This window comes from Pongo pygmaeus, chromosome 6 (assembly GCF_028885625.2).
Source record: "Pongo pygmaeus isolate AG05252 chromosome 6, NHGRI_mPonPyg2-v2.0_pri, whole genome shotgun sequence".
Taxonomy (NCBI): Eukaryota; Metazoa; Chordata; class Mammalia; order Primates; family Hominidae; genus Pongo; species Pongo pygmaeus.
The window spans coordinates 58,593,097-58,618,364 of NC_072379.2; the positions used below are offsets into that span (position 1 = coordinate 58,593,097).

A 25,268-nucleotide genomic window follows, 5' to 3' on the forward strand; every position below is an offset into this window, starting at 1 on the left:
AGGCCTCCGTGAATCAATTAAATTTCTTTCCTTTATTAATTACCCAGTCTTGGGGATGTCTTTATTAGCAGTCTGAGAATGGACTAATACAGCCACATTTTCCCTTTTTTTGACATTTATCTCTGCTTTTCATGAAATAAAACTTTTTGGCACTTTTTTTTTCTTTTAGACCTCCCTGGTGAAATGAGGTGCCAGTGGTGTTTCTCTCTAAGGGTTAATATGAATTAAGGCAAGTCCTGGTGAAGGTTTGTGTTTTCCAGTCAGGCATCACAACTCCCTTTGCATACCTTGACATTGTCACCATTCCCAATGCAGGTCCATGCTAGGCCACTCGATAGACTAGGTTCCATCCCCGTTCCACAGCCTCCTCTGGCATCTGTATCCCCACCCTGACATGGGTTATACCTAAGGTTACACATGTTTCTCTAAAGGGCATTTGCATTTAATAGTAACCCTTAAATACTTCAAAGACTGAAGGCATGACTTCTAAGGCTAGAGTGAGATGCTTTGCAGGAAGGGTCTGTCCATTTTCCCTTGCCCCAGTACTCTTAAGGTTAGCCTTAGGATCCTTCGCCTAGTATTTAGCTGTCAGGAGACTGTCAATTCTAATGAAAAGCAAGCTTTAGAACTTTCTGGAATATATGTCTTGTTGATCACTGCCTGGGATATCCCAGAGCCTTGATTGAGTGTCTGGAACAAAGTGTTCATTGGGAGACAGGGGGCTTTGGCCAGAAAAGCCATTCACTGTTTTCTAGAGGAGATCAGTTTAAGAATGTACTTTCCATTGGCATGGAAGCTTTTTGGGGGTGGGGTAGGGTTGGAAAGGGACTGGGCCTTGACCTGGAAAGGAGATGGCCTTTAGGATTCCGTGGACTCACCCTCTCTTCTCTTCCTCTCTCCTCCCTTCTTGTTTTCACTCCTCCCCTCCCCTTCCTTTCCCTCTCCTCTTCCTCACATGGCAGACTTTTGCTCCTGCACTGTACCCTGAGGTGGCTCTAGAGACACTTGTGTCCCTGAAACACTGTAAGGTGGGGAATGGGGAGTGCAGTCTTGCTGGAAGATGGTTTAGGAGCTTATCTCAAAGTTGCTCCTCTTGCATCATCACCGCTCCCCTTCCTGTTCTTCGTCACACTCAGAGCCTCTGGCCTCTGTGCTGTTCCAAGGTCATTCCTGCCTCTGAGTGAGACTCGCTTCCCCGCACCTTGCCTAGCTTGCTCCTTTTCCTTTAGGTCTGTGCAGAAGGTATCCTCCCTCCAAAAGACCTTATCCAAAGTGGTCCCCCAGCCATGCCCATCCCCCTCTCCTCATTAAGCTACTTTTTTCTTCCTAGCACTTATTACTACCCGAAATTATTGTTTCTAAGTTTATGTATTTGTCTCTCCCCTGAACTACTGGGGGTGAGAGTAGGAACTTTTTCTAATTCACTTCTGTGTCTCCAGCTCCCTAAGATCACTGCCTGGCAAATAGTAACTGTGCAATAAATATTTGTTGCATGAGAGTGAAAGTGAGGCAAGCACTTTGCTTTTGTCTGGAGTAGTGTGTTACTAGGGTAGCTTTGGGGGATGATGGAGATTATGAAGGGGCTACATCCTTCCCACCCCTAACCCCTTCCTGGTGCCTCCATTTACTGGAATATGCTACACTTGAACCATAGGATAAAGCCAGGGTATAGCTGAGGAAGGCTGCCTTATTTGGCAGTCTTGTAGGGAATTTGTTTGCTTGGATCCCATTCCGGTGGAGTCACCCAAAGGTCTTGTTCCATCTGAAAAACTACACTTGAGACCAACCTTGGTCTTGGGTTGGCAAGGCCCTTGCATCAGCTGATGGAATTCTAAGCTGAAAACATCATCTGTCTCTATCATTTAGCACTGATGAGAAACCAGTGCTTGAGAAATCACAAGGCCCAGCAATCTCATTTTTTAGTCATCTCTCATGCTTGCACTGAGTGAGGATGGTGGTGAGGTGGGACAGGGAGGACAGGTACAGGAAAATGCCAGACAAGATGGGCAACCCTGGCAGCTTGCAGTCCTTCCAAGGGAATATCCTCAACTCTAGTGCTTTGAACACCAGAATGATGTTAATCAGGGGATTTTTTGTATCAGCATTGTCAACATTTACATTCACTTTACACATTGGATTTGCATCTGAAAAGACCAACTATAATCAACATTTAAAGGATAACACTCAAATTTGCATCTGATTGAACAGACATGTTAAGTAATTTTAGCCCCGCTGTTGCTAGGAAACCAATTAATAATGCTCCACATTTCATTAAAAACCGGGTTCTATCTTTGCTTTCATTTAACTTCACAATTCAGCTGCTTGTGCTGCACTTTTTCCCCCTCGGTAAATTGTGACAGATAAATTATCGTTTTACTACATTTATTTCTGTGATTACAATTGTTAGTCATATCTGTCAATACAACTTCAAAGCTTTTAAAAAATGCTTTGGGGGGAAACTGAATTTTAACTGTTAATCATTTTTTTCGCTTTATAGCTTATTGGGTCTTTAATATTTTTGTGAAGGCCTTCCAAATTGTGGGTTAACAACAACAAAAAAAAAGCAATCTTCCCTGTTCCATAATTGCACCTTCTCAGTGTGGTGACTAATAATTAGAATATTAGGCACTATTCAGAAGGTGACAGACAGCTGATTAAGCATTCAGCTGCATTTTACTTTTCTCTGCTTTCCATGGTTTGTAGGCTAGATCAGGTTCTGTCCTTTATGCAGTGCAATTAAAATTTTTATGACTTTATTTTACATAATAGACCCTGCTCTTATAAAGAGAAAGTACATTTTTTAGCTACTGTAATGTGTCTTTGAGCCAGTCAGCTGGGTAGATGCATTTAAACAGTAATGGCATTGTACAGTTTAGCATTTTGTAGTATTGATCTGATCAAAATGCTCATTAAAAAGCAAAATTAGTTCCTATTCACATCTGTTCCACAGCATTTCAGTTACTTTATTTAAATGTGTCTGGTTCTTCAACTTAGTTAAAGTGGTGATCTCCCCCCTTTTCTAAGGGCTAAGAAAAGCAAAATGGAATCTGCTTTCATATTTTATACTCCACTTTGGTCTTTTGAACTGAAGGTAAAGTGCAAAGGACATGGACTTCGGAAGCACATGGCCCTGCAGTCAAGTTCTGGCTCAGCCCCCTCTGTGGCTTTGAGCCTCAGTGTCCTTACTGGTCAAATGAAGATGAAAGGACGGCACTGGGGAGAAGATGACACCCAGGATGGTGAAGAGTGGGTTGGGCAGCGGATACTTGGAACCTCTTCCTTCCCTTTCTCTCGAGAACCGCTTGGGCTGCCACAGCACACAGTATCACAGGCCAGTTGGCATTAAGGGTAGAAATGTATTTTTCTCACAGCTTTGGACACTGTGAGTCCAGGAGCAAGGTGCTGACAGGGTTGGTCTCCTCTGAGGCCTCTCTGCATGGCTTGCAGATGGCCGCCCCCTCGCTGTGTCCTCACGGGTCTTTCCTCTGTACGTGCACACTCCTGGGGTCTCTGTGTGTCCTGCTCTCCTCTTATTAATCAGATTGGATTAGGGCCCACCTTAATGGCCTCATTTTAACTTAATTTCCTTTTTAAAGGCCGTATCTCCAAATAGTTACTTTCCGAGGCACTGGGGGTTAAGACTTTAATATATGAATTTTGGAAGGACACAAGTCAGCCCCAAACAGGGACTGACTGAGATGCTGCACGTGGCATATTCCGTCTCCTGTTCACTCAGTTTTGTTCTTTCTCAGCAGTCAAAACAGCTGAAACATCAACAGAAGAGGCAGGAAATGGGGTTTCTTGGTTGTGACATTTCTGGTTAGGTTAGAATTGATCAGAAACAGTAATATTACCTGCCCCCTTGATTTTTGGTTAGTATTTCTACCTTTTTGGATCTGTTCTATGAACACTTTTTCCTGACCTTAGTAAGAGTCATCAATCCCAGGATTTTAAGACCCTTATTTCTACCTTCCATCATTGTTATAGATGTGTATGTACAAGGTACAGGTGATAGGGATACATGTCCATTTCCATTTTTAAATGAATTCTGGGAAAGTGTTTGCCTCTTGACGTGGCTGGCAGGGGCCAGGCTTTGTGGCCAGCACACAATGGGCAATTAGAATATAATGACACAGACACTATAGAGAAGGTCATTTGTTCATTCAGCTAATCTTTCCTCAGTGCCTACTATGTGCTACTGTGCTGGTCACTGGGGTTGCAATGAAAGATAAAAATAGTCATGGTCCCTATTCTTACGGAGCTTACAGTCTAGTGGGGAAATAGACTTTAATCAGGTCATATCACAGTTCTACCAGTATAGCTCTGATAAGTGCAGGAAAGGAAAGGCATGGGCTGCTGTGAGGGTGAATAATGTTGAGGGGTTAGGGAAGGCTTTGCTGGTTGAACTGAGATCTGAAGAAGATGAGACTTACTTCGATGAAGGGGTGAGTGGTAGGGGTTGAGGTGCTGGGGGTGGTCATGATTCAGAGTACAGGGAGGAACATTTCTGAAGAGCAAACTGCATGTGCACAGGCCCTGAGACAGAAAGCAACTTAACATGGAAGCAATGAAGAAAAGGGCAGTGTGGCTAGAGGAGAGAGGGAGGGTGGGACATGCAGGGTGACGTGGCTGGAAAGTCTCCTGGGAAGGCTGGGGGAGTTGGAAAAAACTTCCCAGGGAGGTGACATCTTTGTCTTTAAGGATAAATAGAACTGATTGCTGCTGGCAGAGAAGAGGGAGAGGCATCTTTAGATAGGATATCAGCATCTTGGTGTGTTCAGGAAATAGTGAGAATTTCATTGAGGCTGAAATGTCACTTATGTGAAGGAACCCATCATTCCAGTTAATGGAATTTTATACTTCTCTGCGTTCTAGCTAACTAGAGGCTCACTAGATTTTCCAAATTGGGATGTATCCCCCTATAACTATGGAGGGGCTCGTTACATAGAGAATGAATGAATGAACACATGAGTGCTGCGTCCCTGCTTGAGTGGTGTTGGTTGGTGTTCCGGGATTGCCCTAACCTTACAAGCAATGATACGTTAATATTTTATCTGTTCAGGTCTGGTGGATTGATGGAAGGCAGGACGCATTGACATCTCAGGCCCAGGTGGTTCCTCAGCCACTGTTTTTTCCTCCTCCACAGATCTGGGCCCGGAGAACCCCTTCAATCCTGCTTGGTGCCCCAGCCTCACCCTAGTTGCTTGAACCAATTTCAACTCAAGCCAGGAGGCACCTGAAAGAGCTCCAGCCCTGTGGTCTGGGTCAGCAGTTACTGTTAGGCTGACCTGGGTCATGGTGGCTGGGTTCTGGAAAACAAGGTTCAGATGTTCACATAAGCTGAGCTACAGAGCATGTTCCAGACATGGTGGGAGCCTGGATTGGGTGGAAGATGCCCATCCTGCTTGCAGGGGAGGAAGGGGAGGAAAAACTGAAACATGAGTTTGGGAGCGCATTAGAGAAGTCTCTCTGGCAGCTGTATCACTGATGGCAGGACTTGTATGTATTTGGTTTTGGCTCAGACATGAATTCTTATTTCTTTCCCCCAAGAAACTAAAATCAGATAGAAGATTTAAAATTGGAGCTTAGAATGATATGTTTCTTCTGCTTTTAACAGTTCATTTAAACAGAAATGAACAAGGCCACTCGCTGGCTGCTGCTAGGTAGAAAGTCTCTATACTTCAAAGATTTTCATAAATGCAAGGAATATTCTTTGATCTTGAAAACTTTTCTTTCTATGTGAACATTGGCACCAAACTATCCTCTAGGTGTGATGGCAGCTTGGGAGAGAACTTTTGTCAGCTTCCAAGATTATGAGATTCAGCTAAACCAAAAGACTGGGACATTGAAGGGTGATTATAAAATGTGAGTGCAGATTTATTGTGAATAATGGGAAAGCTGTGTAAAACAACACCTGAAGGGTGTCTAACTTGGTCAACATGGACTTCATAATCTATGCCCAATTAAGTGCTATCACTTTTTCTAGGCCCCACAGAGAAATGTACAAACATATGAGACATTCTTATCTACATTGGTCACATGTATGCAACTATGCCTCTGTTAGATTTGACTTTCACTATTAGGGGATTCAGGAAACATTACTGAGCACCAATTGTCATTTCAGTGAGCACAGGGGTGGGATGAAAATAGGATCACACATTTCCCCCTTGAGTGTCATACGAATAGTGGAGAGGAAATCACATGGATACAGAAATGGAGCTCATGTTAAAAATCTTATAGCAGGATATACCATGCTACATCTCACAGCTTTGTAGATGATTCCTGGACTCTACCAGCCTGTTTCAAATTGAATGTCTCGTATGATTATTCTTACTTTGCGCTTGTAGATCCTGTTAATTGTAGTGCCATTCTACCTCTAGCTGAGGGTAACAGCTACCTCCCTTAGAGAGCTCTCTGGCTTCCGGCAGGGGCAGCTCACTGGCCAGAGGGGAGGGTAAAGCCTTGATATGGCAGAATAAGGGAACCTCTGGATTTCCTTTTTCTTTCTTTTTCTTTTTTTTTTTTTTTTTTGAGACAGTCTCCTTCTGTTGTGCAGTGGTGCGATCTCGGCTCACTGCAATCTCTGCCTCCCAGATTCAAAGGGTTCTTCAGCCTCAGCCTCCCGAGTAGCTGAGATTACAGACATGCGCCACCATGCTCAGCTAATATTTGTATTTTTAGTGGAGATGGGGTTTAGCCATGTTGGCCAGGCTGGTCTTGAACTCCTGACCTCAAGTGATCTGCCCACCTTGGCCTCCCAAAGTGCTGGGATTACAGGTGTGAGCCACCATGCCCAGTGGAACCCCTGGATTTCAAGGCGGGGGGTGGGTAATATCTGGGCCTAGGGTTTAGTTCTGGTAAGTATCTGGGCTTAGGGTTTGGTTTATTAGCATCGTCTAGGTCCCAAGCAAATGCAAGGAGTGGGAGATTGAAAAGAGAGCAGCAGGGCAGAGCTGAGCAAATCTCCCACTTGGGGTGGCTTCCCAGCTTAGTTAGGCCTCATCTGGGGAGAAGCTCCAAACAATTCATCAGACAACTTGAGAGCCCCTGCATGAATTCCAGAGTTAAATGAAAATCCCAGCTACTCGGGAGGCTGAGGCAGGAGAATCACTTGAACCCGGGAGGCGGAGGTTGCGGTGAGCTGAGATCACGCCATTGCACTCCAGCCTGGCAACAGAGAGAGACTCTGTCTCAAAAAAAAAAAAAAAAAAAAAAAAAAAAGAACTGTGTGCGACTAGTGGTTCAGACATCTTCCTTCCTCTACCCCTAGGGACAAAGGGAAGGATACCTGCTAGACTTCCTTCATATTTTTATTTCCTTCATATTTTTATTCACTTCTTTTTAGCATTTGATATTACAGTTTAGCTTCTCTGTGTCTCAAGTTCCTCAAGCAATAATATGGGTTTGATGAACGGGGGTCAGAAGTTTCCTTTGGCTATAGTGTTCAGTGATCATGGCATTCTAGGGAGTACAAAGAAGAGAATAAGCATCCAATCCTCTAAGACCTTTACTCTAATTAGGGAGTTTCATTAAACCCCTGAAAAGCTTAAAAACAAAAACAAAAACAAAACCCCACCAAACAAATGAAAACCATAAGTCCTTTTACAAGATAAGATAAGCGCTGTTGCAAGACAGAGAGGAATTAATGGCCCCTGATGTGGGCTTGGGTGCCTACGGGAGTCTTTGTGGAGGTTGGAGGGGTTGGATTGCATATTTTAGGATGGCAGGGTTAGAGGGAACAGAAAAGACTATATCTGTCTTGCTGACTGCTGGATCTAACACATGGTAGGGGCTTGTTAGGCATCGCTGAATGTATCAGTACAGTAAAATATAACTGCTGATACAGATATATGTATAGGTAATTCTTACAGTTACGTAGGGGACTAGTGGGGTAAGGTGCAGGAGAAAACGGGTTAAGACAAGATTAAGCAAGAGTTTTTATCAGTTCATTGATATGTCCCAAATGCCCAGAATAGCATCTGTCACGTAGTGGGTATTCAGTAAATATCTGTTGAGTGAATGAAATGATTAATGGCATAATTTGGGGCTGTCATGTAAGTAGTAGGGGGAAGCGTGGAAGGTTTTTGAGAAAGTACCATTTAGGAAAGGTCCATGGCAGCCATGTGGAGAGCCGATTGTAAATGGAGGAATGAAGAAGCAAATTAAGAGATTATGAAGTGGGCACAGGGTCATGAGGAGGGTCTGAAATAGATGAGTGGCATTGGAAACAAAAAGGATGGGCAGGATGGAGACATCACAGAAACAGACTTGCTGAGTGGTTATAATAGTAGGTGTCAAGGGGAGGTTGAGTCAGAAGATGCCTGCAGTCTGAGGTGCTAAGGAGTCCAGGTAAGTTGGAAAATGATCATATGATTGGCATAGAGGAAACAAAGTAGGGTTTTGTTGGAGGGGAGGGGCAGCGGGTATTAATGGTTAGTTTTAGATACTTAGGTATGACAGAAAGGCAAATCATCTCCATTAGGCACTTACTTGCAAGCCGAAAAATGGTTGAAATTCTGGAGCGTCCTCTCAGGGCTGGAGATCAGGTTTGTGAGTGATGGTCTGCAGGTTGCCATGGGAAGCAGGAGCTTCTTGAGGGTGGGAGTGGGTAGGGAGACCGGGGGCTGCCTGAGGAGCAGCATGGCCACTGCCTCTTGGTTCACAGAGCTGTTGGCTTCCAGTTCAACTGTTTCTTTTAACAGCACAGAGGTCTTAGGAGCCATACTTTGTTCATGTCTAGGGAGCTTTCATTCCAAGGGATTCTCCCTGCTCTCTTCCCCAGCATTGCCTTTATTTCTTATGTAGGGGCATTTTGTTGTCATAGCTATTTATCTGGTAAGATCATCTGCTATGTGAAAGTTTTATAATTTGTGTCTAATGAATGAGCATCCCCTTGCAGGAACAGATCCCTCTGCTGTTTTTGAAGGATATGCTGCTCATGACTCTGTGTGTGTGTGTGTGTGTGTGTGTGTGTGTGTGTAAAACTCTCTTAGAAATAGATCTCCAACTAATCTTACAACCTCAAATGACAGAGTAATGTGTACATTATGGATTGAATAAAAACTTGAAGAATGTTAATATGGAAAATTAGAATTAGTAATGAAATACAAGGTCATTTGCCATAGAATACTATAGCTTTTACATTTTTACTTTAAAAATTCCAGTTTATGAGAAATTTTCAAATAGAAATAATTGGGAACGTTAGATCCTTGTTAAAAAATATTCTTTTTTTTTCTTTTAAGACAGAGTCTCACTTTATCGCCCTGGCGCAATCTTGGCCCCTGCAACCTCTGCCTCCCGGGTTCAAGCGATTCTCCTGCCTCAGCCTCCTGAGTAGCTGGGACTACAGGCGCCCACCACCATGCCTGGCTAATTTTTGTATTTTTGGTAGAGGCGAGGCTTCATATTAGCCAGGCTGGTCTCGAACTCCTGACCTTGTGATCCACCCGCCTCGGCCTCCCAAAGTGCTGGCATTACAGGTGTGAGCCACCGTGCCTGGCCAAAAACATTCTTTTTGTGCTCCTCTTGGCAGCACATATGCAAAAATAGGAAAGATACAGAGAAGATTAGCATGGCCCTTATGCAAGGATGACACACACATTTATGAAGCATTTTATATTTTTATCCTTATGAAACACTCAGAGAAATGTCATTTACCACTTTTCCAGCTGAGGTGAACCAGACATTTTCAGATTTGCCTGTTTTCCCTGTCCTATTTTTGTTGTAATTTTTTTTTGAATACTGCACTGGTGTTCATATAAAATAAACTTGAGTAAACCAGAATTCTGTGAGTTTTGCCAGACTTTAATTGTGTTGTATTGCTTGCTTTTTAAACAAATTAATTGTGAAAAATAATTTAGCAACCTCCCAGTTGTAAACTTCTAAATGACAGTTTGTGTCTGTATATCTCTTCAAGTCAAGCATCTGCTCAAAAGATATTGTTGATGATGTGATGAATGCAGTTTCATGAAACTTGGCAGTTCCCATAAATAATTGAATAACATAGGTTGTATTTACCTCTGTAGTGTCTAGACTAGAGAATTAGAACCATGAGTTTATAAAAATCTAGGTTGCTGTCTACACACAAATAGAATGGTATTTAAAATTGTGTTTTCCATGGGATAATGATGAAATTTTTATTGGGCCAAGTGGGTAGCTATCTGGAGAAAGGTGAGGTTGGTTCCATATCTCATACCATTCAGATAAACTCCAGCTTGATCAATTAATTTTATATGATGACCAGTGTCATATTCAACAGAGTTATGACAAAGAAAGGAAGGAGAAATCAGAAAGGCAATTCAGCAAATGTCTAGTCTACCTCAGTTGGAAAAAAGTGAAAAATGATATTTTTAAGAAGGATTTCAATATACAAATATATATTTGTATCTGCATAAAATGCTGAGAAACTAGAAGACATTCCTTTATAACCTTGAAGTAAGAAGGACTTTTTAACCATGACTCAAAATCCAGCAGCCATTTAAAAAAATTGATAAATTTGACTAAATTCAAATAAAGTATTTTTACCTGATTAAAAAAAATGCCATAAGCAAATTCAAATGACAATCAGAGAAGAAACTATTTGCAGTGGACAGTTAACCTCCATATAAAGAGTTTCTACAAATGAATAAGAAAATGACTTTCTTATTCATTGAAGGCCAAGGCGGGTGGATCATCATCCGAGGTCAGGAGTTTGACACCAGTCTGGACAACATGGTGAAACCCTGTCTCTACTAAAAATACAAAAATTAGCTGGGTTTGGTGGTGCATGCCTGTAATCCCACGTACTTGGAGGCTGAGGCAGGAGAATCGCTTGAACCTGGAAGGCAGAGGTTGCAGTGAGCCGAGATCGCACCACTGCATTCCAGCTTGGGCAACAGAGTGAGACTCTGTCTCAAAAGAAAAAAGAAAAAGAAAATGACTTGGAATACCAATAGCCTAGGCAAAGGATATAAACAGATTATCCTCAGAATAAGAAAAACATTGTCTTGGCCGGGTGCGGTGGTTCACGCCTGTAATCCCAGCACTTTCGGAGGCTGAGGCAGGTGGATCACGAGGTCAGGAGTTCGAGTTTGAGACCAGCCTGGCCAACATGGTGAAAGCTCGTCTCTACTAAAGATACAAAAAATTAGCTGGGCGTAGTGGCACGTGCCTGTAATCCCAGCTACTCAGAGGCTGAGGCAGAAGAATTGCTTGAACTGGGGAGGTGGAGGTTGCACTGAGCCAAGATCGCACCATTGCACTCCAGCCTGGGTGGCAGGGTGAGACTCTGTCTCAAAAAAAAAAAAAAAAAAGAAAGAGAGAGAAAGAAATAGATTGTTTTCAAACCTACCAAAATATCTTCAGCCTTACACATAATAAGAGAATCACAAACTTAAACTGTGCTGAAGTAGCACTTTTAACTTTATCAGATTGGCAAAAATTCTACAGTGTGACACTTAGACATTGTTGACCAGTTGTGGAAACATCAGCACTGTACTTCTGAGAGTACAGAATGGCATAACCCTCATGAAGGCCGGTTCAGCCAGTTTTCATCTATCAAGATTACAAATACAATTACCCTTTGACCCAGCAGTCTGGCTCTGGCAATTTCTCCTGCAGATACATCTGAATACCTATGCGGTGACCTATAGAGTAGGTGTCTCATTAGACCATTGTTTATAATAGAAAAGACTGGAAGCAATTCAAGTATCCACTGGAGAAAGACTGGTTAAATAAACTATGATCCACCTTTACAGTGGAATATTGTGCAGCATTTTAAAGAGAGCATGGAAACTCTTCATATGTTGATATGGAAAGACCTCCAAGATATGTTATTAAATGGGAAAAAAAAACCCACCAAGGTATAGAACCATATATAGTATGCTCCCTTTGATGTAGAAAGGAGACAGAATATGAGTCTATGGTCATATCTGCTTGAATCCGCATGAAGAAACATTGAAAGGATAAACAAACAAAAGGAGCTCAATAAAAGTGGTTACTTTTAGTAGGTGGGTGGGGGATAGCATGGATAAGGATGTGGTGAGCAGGAAGAGGCAGGGGGCCATACTCTTCACTGTGTACTCTGTTGTATTATTTTTATATTTGAAGCCTGTAAAGTATTACCTATTCAAAACAAAAAATAAGTTACATGTCTTTACAGTTGTATTTCAGTGCTAGTTCAACATATGTCCAAGGGCCAGAAATACCTTCCCAGAGCTTTATCATTTCTTGTTGGTACTGTTGACTACAGCCTCCTAAGTGGGTCTTATATTAGCTGTAGTGGTTTATCTACAGTTGTGCTGTCCGTTATGGTAGTCACTGGCCACATCTGGCTTTTGAGCACTTGAAATGTGGCTAGTCTAAATTGAGATGTGCTGTACTGTGCCTGATTTAGAAGACTTAGTATGAAAAAAAGAATGTAAGCTATCTCATTTATAATTTTAAAACTCTTGATTACATGGTGAAAGATAGTAGTTTGGGTTTGAGGGGTTAAAGCATATTATTAAATTAATTTCACTTGTCTTTTCTTACCTTAAATGTGGCTGCTAGGAAATTTAAAATTACATATGTGGCTTGGCCCTTTGGTTGGCATTTTACTTCTTTTGTGCAGCCCTGATGTAGCCTCCTATCCACAGTCAGCATGTCTGCCAGAATTACTTAAAAACAACAACAAAACCTACGTGTGTCATTTCACTGCTTTAAAACCTCTTGCCTCCTACATGCCTACAGAGACCCTTTGTAAATAGTCTCTGAGATCCTTCCTTTACCCATTCCCCACTTCCCTGCACATACAAACGCTGCTTCTCTTTACTTCCTGGACTGCAGGCCTCTTGATAAATTTGAGTCTCTGAACACACTGTTCTTTCTGTTTGGAATGTCCTTTCGCCTCCATTTTGTTGCCCAGAAAATTCCTACTCATCTATAAGCCCCGTTCACGTGGCCCCTTTTTTGATGAGGCATCCCTAGTTCCCCTGTCCCATTTTCTTATAGCATCTAGTAGACCTCTGTGTTCTCACACTCGTCCTCAGTACCACAGTTATCCCCTGAAAGGTATTGTCTCCCTCACCAGACTGGGAGCACTTCAAGGGCAGAACCCATGTCATGTTCCTTTTTGTATTTCCAGACCTGAAACTGCCAGTAAATAAACCCTAAAAGTAGAAAGAAAAAAAAACCCTAAAAGTAGAAAGAAAAAAAAACCCTAAAAAGAAGTTGGTTGTATTTGGTTGAGAGTACAACGTGCCAGGTTTGCCTTGATGATGCTTCTATTTGTCTAATCTATATATTGAGGAAAGCAGGCTCCAACCTGTCAGCCTTCCTTGGTTAAGAATAGGCCTCTTTGGAGTGTTCTAGCTTTGAACAAGCCAGCCTCCCTGCAAGCAGAAGATTACAAACTGCAGAGATGTCAGTAGCACCAAACCCACAGTGAGTTCTAGTTTTCGGGGCTGTGTTCAGACTGGAAGATGGGAATTATCTGTGTTCTGTTCAGAGAGCAGAATTATCCAGGCTGGCCAGGTGCCTGTGTTTGCAGAAGGTAAAGGTAGCAGGTGGTTGCCAGAAGGTGAAAGCATCAGTGGAGCATGGCCAGCTCCAAGGAGGCGGTGAGCTGGAATAATGAAGTTCTCCACAGTCTGGTCTGTGGGATCTTACTTCGGTTACCAACTCCATGGAAAGTTATTCTTGCTTGTTAATATTCCCATTGTCCTTCTCTTCTGTTGCATTAAGCTTTTGTTCTAAAGAGAAATGAAGAATAATAAACAATACCCAAGATATGTGGAGCAAAGATTTTTGGAAGGAAAAATTAGAATTTTGCAAGAAACTTCTCTCTTTAGCAAAGTAAACTGAAAGGGCCTGTGTTTACCCCCCAAGATTTTAGAAGCATTATTACCATTGTTCAGAATCTACTTATTTCATATATAGAGATCTGGTTATTTTCATCAGGTAAAGCTTCCTGTGCAGCTCTCATAATCAGCTGAATGAGGAGCTCTTTCTTTAGCAAAATTTTGAGAGCTAGTAGTGTAGTAGAAAGTACAGTATCTTCAGTGGCTAGAAAAACCAGTTTGAACCTAGGACTGTCACTACCTAGTGGTGTGGACTTCGCAAGTTACTTCACATCTCTAAGCCTCATTATTGAGTAAAATGAGGCTTAAACACATCCTAAGTTATAGGCATTACGAGAGGTGAATGAATGCAGGGGCCTAGCACTGTGCCTGGTCCATAGTAGGTTTTGGTAAATAGGAGTTATAGCTCCAATATGAATACAGATGTTCTTTTGCAGATATCTGTGTTGAATAACCAAGTGAGAACGCCCAAGGCCAGAGAGGAGCATGTCCTTTCATAGTGGACAGACTGTGGTGAGTGAGTGCTCCTCAGCAGCAGTGTTAGTAACTGTTCTTCAGAGCCTCACCACCAGCCCAGGGAGAGAGGACAGGAGCAGCTGGGTAAAGGAGTCAGGACACGTGGGTTGGAGAACTGGCTTTGCCATTAGTTAGTCCCATGAGGATTCACTCTGCCTCCTTGGTTCTGTTTGTAAAATGAGGCTGGTGATCATTTCCATCTCTAAATACTATAGTCTGTCTCCATAAAGCAACAGAATTGGGCCCCCAGAAGTTACACTGCCTTGTTTGTAGGATACCGATTCACCAGGCCAGACTCTGAGAACAAACCTGGACGTTACACAACAAGGCTGTGTCACCTCCGAATGCCCTGAACTGGAGGCGGGTTCCCATTTCTCCTTCGAGATTATGTCCAGAGGTGCAGGTCGTCTTTCCAGGCTCCATTCCCCTTTTTCTGCTTTCATATTCTCCTGAGCTCGACCTGGTTCAATTTCTCCCTGGAGAGGCTCACTATTTTTTCTGGGGTTGAGATCTGATCCTCGTCATTCTTTTGACAAGAGATACAGAATAATCATTTTTAAGAGGAAGTTTATCAGCAGGCTGTTTTTAAAAGTGAGTTTTGTGCTTGATACAAATTTTTATGATGTTTGCTTTCTCTTAAGCACTTGAGGTCTGTATGGTCAGCCTTCTTTGCCTCATTTGCTCCCCTTCCTCCACTGCCTCCCATCTTATTTGACTGCTAACCCGGGGCAGGCCCACCATTCATTCTTGTTTGAGACAGATGAACACAGTACTTTGTATGCCTTATGACCAGATAATTCAAGCTGACAGTAATCAAGATTTGGGGCTAATTATCATTAAAAGGTAATTTCATTGCTGCCCATAATTGATCTTATCTTAAACCAATTGTAGCATTTCTTTTGTCACATGATTTAAAAATTAAAAAAAAAATGCTTTTGGCAATAAACTTTTGAAAACAGATTTTCTACACTCAGTTCTTTTTAAAACCAACTTTACAAACTTTAAGAGTGCTCTTGTTAACGTGGTGATTTGTCTGCTTTGTAATATTGCGTATTCAAAATAAAAAGAAAATGGAGGCAGTTCATCACTGAAGTGAATGTTACAAAATCAGCATCTGGTTTGAATAATGAGTCTTCTGGTCCAAGTTTTGCTTCAGTGAATGAAACTAATGAAACTGGCCTCCATTGTTATGTCAGTGACTTCGCCTCCACTAACTTTTGGTTTCTTTCCGTTGCCAATTTGGAGGCCACTAAGGTTTCTTCAGAAAGTTCTTTCCTAGTGATACTTGTTCTAAGTAACTCTGGGACAGCCAAGTATCTGTCACCAGCAGGTGAGAGGCGAAGACACCTCATGATCATAAAATCATAGGTTTGGGACGTTTCAAGTATCCTTTGCCACCAGTGAAGCTCTGGAAACAAAAGCAAAGTGAAAAAACAGCTCTAGAGTTGGAATGATTAAAAATTAGATGTTGGTATGGCACCGTAATACTACACAATTCTAGGTCAGGCATATAGACAGCTGTCCCAAGTCTTGTTTCTTCCTTGAACTCTGATGCTTGCGGAAATACAGTTGCACCTGGGAAATGATCATCCTGGCTGCAGGGCACAGAGCCACTCTACTTCTCCTGCTGGTAACACACACGCACATGCACATGCATGCATGCTGCATGCACACACACACCCTTGGGAAGTCTCCTGAAGGTAAATACACTGTTGTTGTTACTAGGTTTTCTGATCCATAGCTATCTGTGCTAATAGTAAGTAACAATATCCTCTAATACTTACAGAGCACTTTTTGATTCATCATTTGATTTGGCCTTCAAAAAACCGCTTTAAGATGAATAGCGTAGATTTTATTATCCGCCTTTTACTGAGGAACCTCCTCAAAGAAGCATTGTGACTTATTCAAAGACATAGCTGTTATGTGGTAGAAAACGATGATAATTTATAAAGGCCTAGTTTTATATTTCACCATAAAACTGAAGGAAAATCCTTTATTGCATGTTCTTCCTCAATAAAAAGCTCACCAAATGAATTAATAAACAAGAAACACATAAATAAAATGTAACAAAACCCTAATAAATAAAACAGAACCCTAAAGAGAAATGTCTCCAGTGGTCAGAAAGTAGAAACATGGAAGCAAATGAATATTTTCTGTTTATTACTTCTGTGCCTATAACCAGATTTGGCAAGGATGCAGGCAAGCCTACGGTAGATTTGCAAGAAGTATTGAACTTAACTGGATTAGCATTACTTTGCTAAGTAGGAAAACAACAGACTATCCCTTTATCTACGAATACTTTGATACTTGGGTTGTATCAAGCATAAAATAGACCAAGATTTTCTATGAATTCCTTACTTTTCTTCAGCCAGATCTAGTTGTCTACTGTAGCAGAGTCCTCAGGAAACTCTAAGCCAGAAAATCAGGGTCGTTTGTCCATCTTGTTGACCAGATTGCAAGCATTTTCCCCCACCCTACTTTTTAATTTTAAATGTATTACCAGTGGTAGTTTTTACTGCTATCTTCACAAAAATAAGAGGAGAACAAAACTTTTGGATGGAATTAGAAGTCCCTCCCAGGCAAGGTTCCCGGGTTGCGAGTGTGATTTTAGGTGACTGAGATATCATGCTACCCTGTGGCCAGCCATGTGGGCACATCACCACGTCTTAGTCTTTAGGACACTGAGGCAGAAAGCACCGTCCCATTCACACCTTGGTAACCGAACTCTAACATCTTAGTCTGAGAATCCTGGATTTTTGCTTATTTGTTTTTAAACTAACTTTTTTCTTTTCTTTTCTTTTCTTTCTCTCTCTCTCTCTTTTTTCTTTTTTTGATGGAGTCTCGCTCTATCGCCCAAGCCGGAGTGCAATGGTGTGATCTCGGCTCACTGCAACCTCTGCCTCCCAGGTTCAAGTGATTCTCCTCCCTCAGCCTCCCAAGTAGCTGAGATTACAGGTACACACCACCACACCCAGCTAATTTTTGTATTTTTATCAGAAATGGGGTTTCACTGTGTTGGCCAGGCTGGTCTGGAACTCCTGACCTCAGGTGATCTGCCCACCTTGGCCTCCCAAAGTGCTGGGATTACAGGTGTGAGCCACCATGCCCGGCCTAAACTTTCTAATTATAATTCTTTTCAGTTGATTATTTTCCTCTTGACCAGTCTTCTTTTAAAATTTTAACTCTTCAGGAGTCAAATGAATGTTTTCCTTTTTATTGATAAATGTGTGTGACGTGCAGCTGTTCCTTAAAAAAATATCTAGTGTAGTTTGTAATGTAACCTTTGCAGCTTCATTCTGAGTTCTTTTCTGACAACTTCTCGTTGGATACTACTACTCTTTTAAATTCACTTAGGCTGTTTAGGATTCAAGTCCTCGTATGCCCATCTGTTTTGGCTTGGCTGATTCTCTCTTCAGTTGTTGGCCCTGTTTGGCCCTCAGGAGATGAGGCAAGGTAAGTGCCCTCCATCCCCACAGTCTCTCATGGCTAATACTGAACAGGGGTTGGCAGAGTGGGTGATGGAAGGACCCTTATTTAGCAGCCTGTTGACAGAGTGAGTCCCAGTTCAGCCATTCACTAGCTCTATTATCTAGGACTAGTTAATTTGTACAAACCTTAGTTTCCTTGTGTGTAAAATGAGTTAAGTAATAGCCATTTCACAGTGTTGAGGATGGATTGAGATGGTATAATTGGAAGTGCTTTACAGTATTCAGTACTATTGTTATTGCAGATGTTTTTTCCTGGGCAGGTGGTTGATATACCTTGGGAGAGCGATTATGGGTTATCAGATGAAATATGTAGGCATGTGGTATATCAGTTACCTGAATAAGGAAAAGGATAGGCCATTTTTTAAATTATTATTTTTTTAAATTTCAATTTTATTTTTCCCCACTTTATTGAGGTATCACCGATGAATTAAAAGTGAATATATTTACCATATACAATGTGATGTTTTGGTATATGTCGACATTGTGGAATGATTACCAGAAACCAGCTAATTAACTGACCCATCACCTCACATAGTTATCTTTCTGTGTGTGGTGAAAACATTGAAGACCAGCCCTCTCATCAGCTTTCAAGTATATAAAACAGTATTGTTAACTATAGTTACTGTGCTATTAATTACATCCCCAGAATTATTCATCTTATAACTGAAAGTTTATATCCTTTAGCTAATGGCTTCCTATTCCTCCTCCAGCCATCCACCCCCAGCCCCTGGCAACCACCATTCTAATTCTACCTTCTGTTTCTATGAGTTCGACTTTCTTAGTTCCCACATATAAGTGAGATCATACAGTACTTGTCTTTCTGTGTCTGACTTTTTCATTTAGAATAATGCCCTCAAGGTTCATTCATGCTATTGCAAATGGCAAGGTTTCCTTTTTTTATGACTGAATAATTTCCATTGTGTATGAATACCACAATTTTTAAAATCTGTTTATCCATCGATGGACACTTAGGTTGTTTCCCTGGCTTAGCTATTGAAAATAATGCATCAGTGAACACAGGAGTGCAGGTATCTCTTTGAGATACTGATTTTGTGTTCTTTGGGCATCTGTCCAGAAGTGGGGTTGCTGGATCACACAGTAGTTCTGTTTTTAATATTTTGAGGCACCTTCGTACTGTTTTTTCCATAGTGGCTATACCAGTTTACATTCCTGCCAACAGTGCACAAGGGTTTCATTTTCTCCACAGAGGACAGGCCCTCCTTGATCAGGCTGCCTCATGGGATGATCAGATCCATGAGAAACTGAGCAAGTGAATGTTAGAGGAGCAAACAGAACTGGCAGGAAAGAGTAAAGACAACAAAGAGTAAAGTTGTTTTGATTACAGAGAGATGAGCTTGGAAACCAAGGGCAGGGGCTATCCTGCCACCAAAATGTAATAATAGGAGCACCATGACGAGGCTCCTCATTTGAAACTAGGATGCCAGTGACCTTGGGGACTGAATGAATTTGGCATTGCTGGAAAGGTAAGCGTGAAGAGAGGTTGGAAGGTTAATCCAATCAGGGCGTTAACTGGGCCTGGATATGACTGTCTCGACTAGGAAAAAGTAATGCCGAGTCCAGTGCCTGGCAGAGCAAGGGCTGAGGAAATACTTGTTGAGTGAATCAGTGGGTACACTAAAGATAGTGCAGAGAACCAGTTGCAGAATTGAGGTTGTATTGTCACACTGCCGTCTGGAAAAGCCTGTCCTCTGAAGAAGAGAGTTACTGCATCCCACCCCCCAGGTCTGATCAGTGGGCCTCTGGGACCTGGGAGCTCATTGTTTTAGCCCTGATGGAGCAAATGCCTTCTGAGCTCAGGGAAGTGAGGCGTGCCTAGGTGTGGTGCTGGATCTAAGCCTTTACGCTTATGTCTCTGGTTTCATTTGTAGGCCACCATTTATTTTAGTTTTAATAAGTCATCTCTGCAAAAATGCTTTAGGTCCATCATAGGGTCTGTAAAGTGGAACTCCATATGCATTCTCTGGCAGTAAACTACATTAGATATGTGTGTCTAACAACGGGAATGGTATCTCTGTGTATTCTTTCCTTTGAACCACTGTTGAATGGCATTTTGTTCTGATAATGTTGTAACCTGTGAGGTCCTCATGTCCTCATTTTGTGTATGTGCTTGGGTTGACTACATTCACTTAAGTTTGCCTTGTTTCTGTTGGTCTGCCATGGTGGCCTCTGGCTTAGATAGCTACAGTGTAATTTTTGGCTTGAGAAGTTGAAGCCAATGGATACACTAGATCCCTATATTCCTGGCTGTTTCATGCTGTATGTCATGAAACACATCTCCAGTTTAGGTTTCATCAATTTGGAGGGAGAAGCACAGTGAGTACAGGTACCAAGAACATTCTCAGCCCCCCAAAGCACTTTAGTAAAGTACATCTGATACCAAGGTGGACACTGTTCCTGGTTGTATTCTCCACAGGTGACTTGCCTCAGCTACTATATGGGCTAACATTTCTGTAGTAGGTCATGGTTTTTGAAATACACAAAAGTGCTTCAAGAGACTAGTTGTAAAACTCTGCCGATGATGAGAAATACCTTCAAGATGCTTCACTCACTAAGTGCTGGAAATGTACTCTAGTGGAATATTTGTGGATTGGTTGGTGTTTGAGGGACACATATAAAGCACACCTGTAAAACTGGGAGAATCAGGTGGCAGATTAATTCGATGTTGGCAGCTTGAGTCATCAAAGTTTAGATGCTTCTGCTGCAATTATGAATTTGTAGTCACTTTGTTCCCTCTTCCAGAAATAAAGAACCGAGGTATAATTTACATAATTTTCCTGAACTCAAAATCTGTGAGGAACCAAGGCAGTCCTGTAACTAACTCTCAGATTCCTCCAGTTCCAGCCTTGTGCTAGCCCACTAGACCATGGGGCCTGCATGGAAGATGAAAATGTAAAAGTCTGAACCTCTGTTTCCTAAGTCAGTGGAATGCTGTGTTCTTGCTTATATATATAGTACAGTATTCATATCGGGGTGCATGGTGCTCACAGCTGAAAGGAGTATTTATATGCAGCCTTCAGAGGTATGCTTGGTATGAAAACTGTAAGTGATCTGCCTCACTGGTTTGTTTAAAATTCTCAAGCATATTGCTATCCTAACATAGCTTTTATTCACTGCATCTCCTTTACAGTGGAGGGAAATGACCATGTGGTGAATGAAAAATATACTGGACTTGATCCCCATAGCAAGAAAGGCCTATAATGTTTATGTTAGAAGGTGATCCTGTGTTTCTTCTGCTTGGCAGAAGGCTTGGATGTATAACGAGGTATTAACACATGTGAGATCCTGTGTCTCCCTAGAACTCAGTGTTGTCTTGTAACACTTGAGTCCTATTTATTGAAATGATGACATGTGGTAATTGGGACGTTGCTGCTCAGCAAGCCAGGTGCATGTCTGCGTCAGAGGTTGTTGGGAGAGTGGCTATTGGAACATTAACTCCAGATTTCCTGACTTTTGTGTGATGAAAATATCAAACCCAATGTGGAGTTAAACCAATGCCAAAAGCAAGTGAAAAGAAAAACCATTGCTCTTCGGAAGGAAAAATGCCACATCAACAATACTAGGGGATTTATTTGTAATCCTTTGGTCTGATATGGATTCATTTATTTTCTCTAGTTTTACTATCATAAATAAAGCATTTTAAACGCTGAAGTAACCTGTGAGACAGCATTCACAGTGAAGGTTATTTTTGTTACCTACTGAAAACCTCCACATATGCTTGGATTGGATCCTAGCAGAACCGATCATGAGCTTGCCAGTGTGTCATCCTTAAAACAGTTTCCCATGCTACCTCATTTTTCTTGGGAATATGTTGTTACTCCTAGAAGAGAGTCCAAATGCAGAATAGCTTTTTGTTTGTTTGCTTTACTTTTAATGAAGAAAGAAGCCACGGTTGATGAGGATGAGATGCTGTGTGCTCATCGAGTCACTTTCATAAAGTGAGAAATGAAAGCTTTTTCTGTAGCCGCTTGTATAATTCTTTCTGGTAGACTCTTCCTCTTGCATCTGTGGTAACACAGACTCAATGCAATGAGGTGAGAGGAGCAAGTCAAGCTTGGTATGTTGCTGACAGGCAAAATCTTACAATTAAGCTGATTAAGTCTTAAATCGGTCAGTTTCCCACTTTGATATTAGGGTATTTAACAGGATATAATTTTATAAGTTGCTTCTTTCTAAAGGAGCCTTAGGGTGTGACGAAGGAAATCCTTTTGTCAAGCTAAAAGGTGAACTCAGTGCAACTGCCTTCCTATCAACTGCGCATTCCTGAAATAGGGCAGGCGTTGCTGCTGGGCTCAGGTGTCCCAAGGTGCAGCTTTATCCACTCGAAAACCGTTATGTGTTCAGCTCAATTAGATTAATTACCTTCCTCACCAGGATTCACAATGCTTTACAGTTTATCTGCGGTAACTAAATGTTAGTTTTGTAAGTAAAAGGTACTGTTATTGACCTCGAAAGGGCTATAGTTCTTTTGAACTTACGGAGAAGAGTTCCAAACAACCATTTCTAACCAAGATGGAATATGGGTCAGCAAAATTGTCTTTAGGTAGTTTTCTACTTGCCGAGAGACTTTGGCATTTAGAGGAGAGTTCTTGTTTGTTTTTTTAACTCTGTATCATTTCTGTTTGGTGTCTCTAAAAAAACTCCGGGCATGTCATAACCTAACATGCAGTTTTCTTTATCTCCTAGAGTTACTAGCATATTTTAAATACTCTTGGTTTCCAGATGAAGATCTCTGAGCTGAACCCAAGCTATTGTCTATTGAGAGGTCACACAGAAATCCACCTCGGGTGAGACATGGTTGTTTCATGAGGGCTAAGCAAAAGTCAAGGGCAGAGTCTTCTACCCTGAGCTGCCTTAGATTAAGTGGTATACTATTTCTGATGCACAGTAAAGAAAGAATAGGCACTGTTTGCACTCTTCGGTGATGACGTTTAATCTTTTAATCTCCCCTATCCTTCCCCATGGGAAGACAAAAATGGGAAGATTCAGATAATTATTTATAGGGTTGGACATTGAGTGGGTCTGCGAACCTAATACTTTCCAGAATCCTAGTGTTGTAGGAATTCTCAGTTACCAACCTTGGTACTGAAATAAATAAAGTAGGAGGGAGGTGGGGAATCACAGGTCAAGCATGACTAAGGCCACATCTGGCAGAACTGGGACATATCTTCAATACAACAGTGATAATAATAACACTATCCACATGTTTATCTAAGTGACAAATTATTAAGTAGTTACATTTACATTCCTTATTTTGTGGGCTTCTTATATAACTCAGACATGTAAGGGCAGGTTGTTAAATCCTATTTGTTTATTCAGTAAATATTTATTGAGTGCCTAGTATTTGCCAGGCCCTGTCCTAGGTACAAAGGATACAACTGGGAACAAAACAATAAAGAAATCCTGTTTTTGTGGAATTTATGTGTTAGCTGTAGGGAGACAGACGACAAATAAATGAAGTGAGTGAAACAAAAGTTATGTTGGGAAATGAAACTGCCATGGAGAAAAGTAAGATAAGGAAAGTGGAGAGGGGGAGTGTGGGGTTGTCACAGTACTACCTAGGGTGGCTGGGGAGTCGCCCCAGGGAGAAGACATTTGAGTAATGACCTGCAGGAAGTGGGAAGGTGGCCAGCTGGGAGAACAGCATTCCAAGTAGAGGGAACAGCTCGGACTGGGGCCCTGAAGTGGGAGCCTGCCCGGTGTGCCGGAGGAACTGCAGGGAGGCCAGTGGGGCTGCAGTGAGTGAGAAAGAGGGTAGGGGGAGATAAGGTCATGGTGGGCACCCACGTAGGCCAGTTTGCGCTTGAGGCATTTACTCTCTGGGAGATGGGGAGCCAGTGGGCCTTGAGAAGAGGAGGATGGGATGGATGAACGGGTACTTTAATAGTGTGACTCTGGCTGCAGTGTCTCGAGTAGACTGGAGGGGACAAGGGTGGAAGCAGGGAGACTGATTAAGAGGGGATTGCAGTAGTCCAGCAACAAGATGGTGGTCCTGGTCCAGGTGGTAGTTGTGAAGGTGGTGGGAAGTGGTAGAGTTCTGGGTAGATTTTAGAGATAAGGTCAACAGGTTTGGTTTAGGTATGAGAGAAAGAAAGAAACCAAGGGTGACTCCAGACTAGTTGACCTGAACAACTGGAAGAATTTGGTTGGCGTTCGCTAAGATGAGGGTGACTGGCTGGAGGAAGTTTTGGAGGAAGATGGAAATCAGGATCTCTGTTTTGGCCAGGTTAAGTTTGCGATGCCTATTAGATGCCAAATGATAATCTTCAGTGGGCAATTAAAAAATATATATTTTAGAGATGGATCTTGCTCTGCTTCCCAGGCTGGAGTGCAGTGGCTTTTCAGAGGCACGATCATAGTACACTACAGCCTCAAACCCCTGGCCTCCAGGGATCCTCCCACCTCAGCCACCTAAGTAGCTGGAACTACAGGTAAATACCACCATGCCCAGCATCCGGTGGGCAATTTTTGATATTCACTTCTGGAGTTCAGGAGAGAGGTCAGGACTGAAGATAGGCATTTGGGAATGGTGGGCATTAAAACAATAGACTGGATGAGATCCGGGAACCAGGAAAGGAGACCAAGAAAGAGGGACCACCAAGGTGGAAGGAAAAGCCAGGAGGGAGTGACCTGGAAGCCAAGGCAGAGTGTTCCAAGGAGAAGGGACTGGTCATCCCTAGCAAGTATTGCCACTGGGGCAAAAATGGTTACATCAATCGGTCGTAAGCTGGGGCCCAAGATAAGTGACTCACCGAGGGCTGTGGCCAGGGAAAAGCTGGGTTAGGGCTCAAGGTCAAGTTCACTTTCTCTCTGCCATGAGAGTCCTCTGGCTGTGCTTGACCTTTGAGTGCTGTTTTACGTCATCGTGTTCTTTTGCATTGGAGGTGGTATTGTGTTTGTACTAGTTCTGATATTTTAGCAGCAGTATCTTATGATTTTGTCTTTCATTATGTATGAAAATTTTGATTTCTCATATTTTTATATAACTATGGAATGTATGCTCACTACAGAAAAATTAGAAAAACAGAAGCAAAAGGAAGGACAAAGCTGTTGATTGTAGTTACACCATTCAGAATCTACCATGTTTACAAATCAGTATATGTCCTTTCAGACTTTTTTCAACCACATATGTAGACATTTTTTTCAAAAAATGAATTTGTGCTAAATATTATATACCCTTTTTCACCAACTATGTATAATTAGTATACATCGTTGTATTTTTTTCTCAAATAGTGCCTGGATATTTATGATATGGTTTGCAAGGTCATAGTGATAAGAAATAACCTAGGGATTGCAAATGAGAACAAGCCCAGAAATCAGAGAGTGATACTTATGGGAATCGTTTCTATTCACTGAGCCTTAAGCATGTGCTGGGCGCTATCGCCAGGCATTTTATTCACAATATGTCTTTTAATTCTCAAAATAGTCC

At 42.0% G+C, this 25,268-nt stretch overlaps 1 protein-coding gene and 1 non-coding gene across 2 annotated transcripts in view; both read left to right on the forward strand.

Moving 5' to 3' along the window:
- The window catches only part of JAZF1 (JAZF zinc finger 1), a 354,660-nt gene that overhangs the window by 53,468 nt on the left and 275,924 nt on the right, over positions 1 to 25,268 (forward strand). The gene's annotated exons all lie outside the window — the stretch shown is intronic.
- On the forward strand, positions 9,517 to 9,623 carry LOC129041906 (U6 spliceosomal RNA). Its single transcript, XR_008504012.1, has one exon. It is a non-coding gene; the product is annotated as a U6 spliceosomal RNA (small nuclear RNA).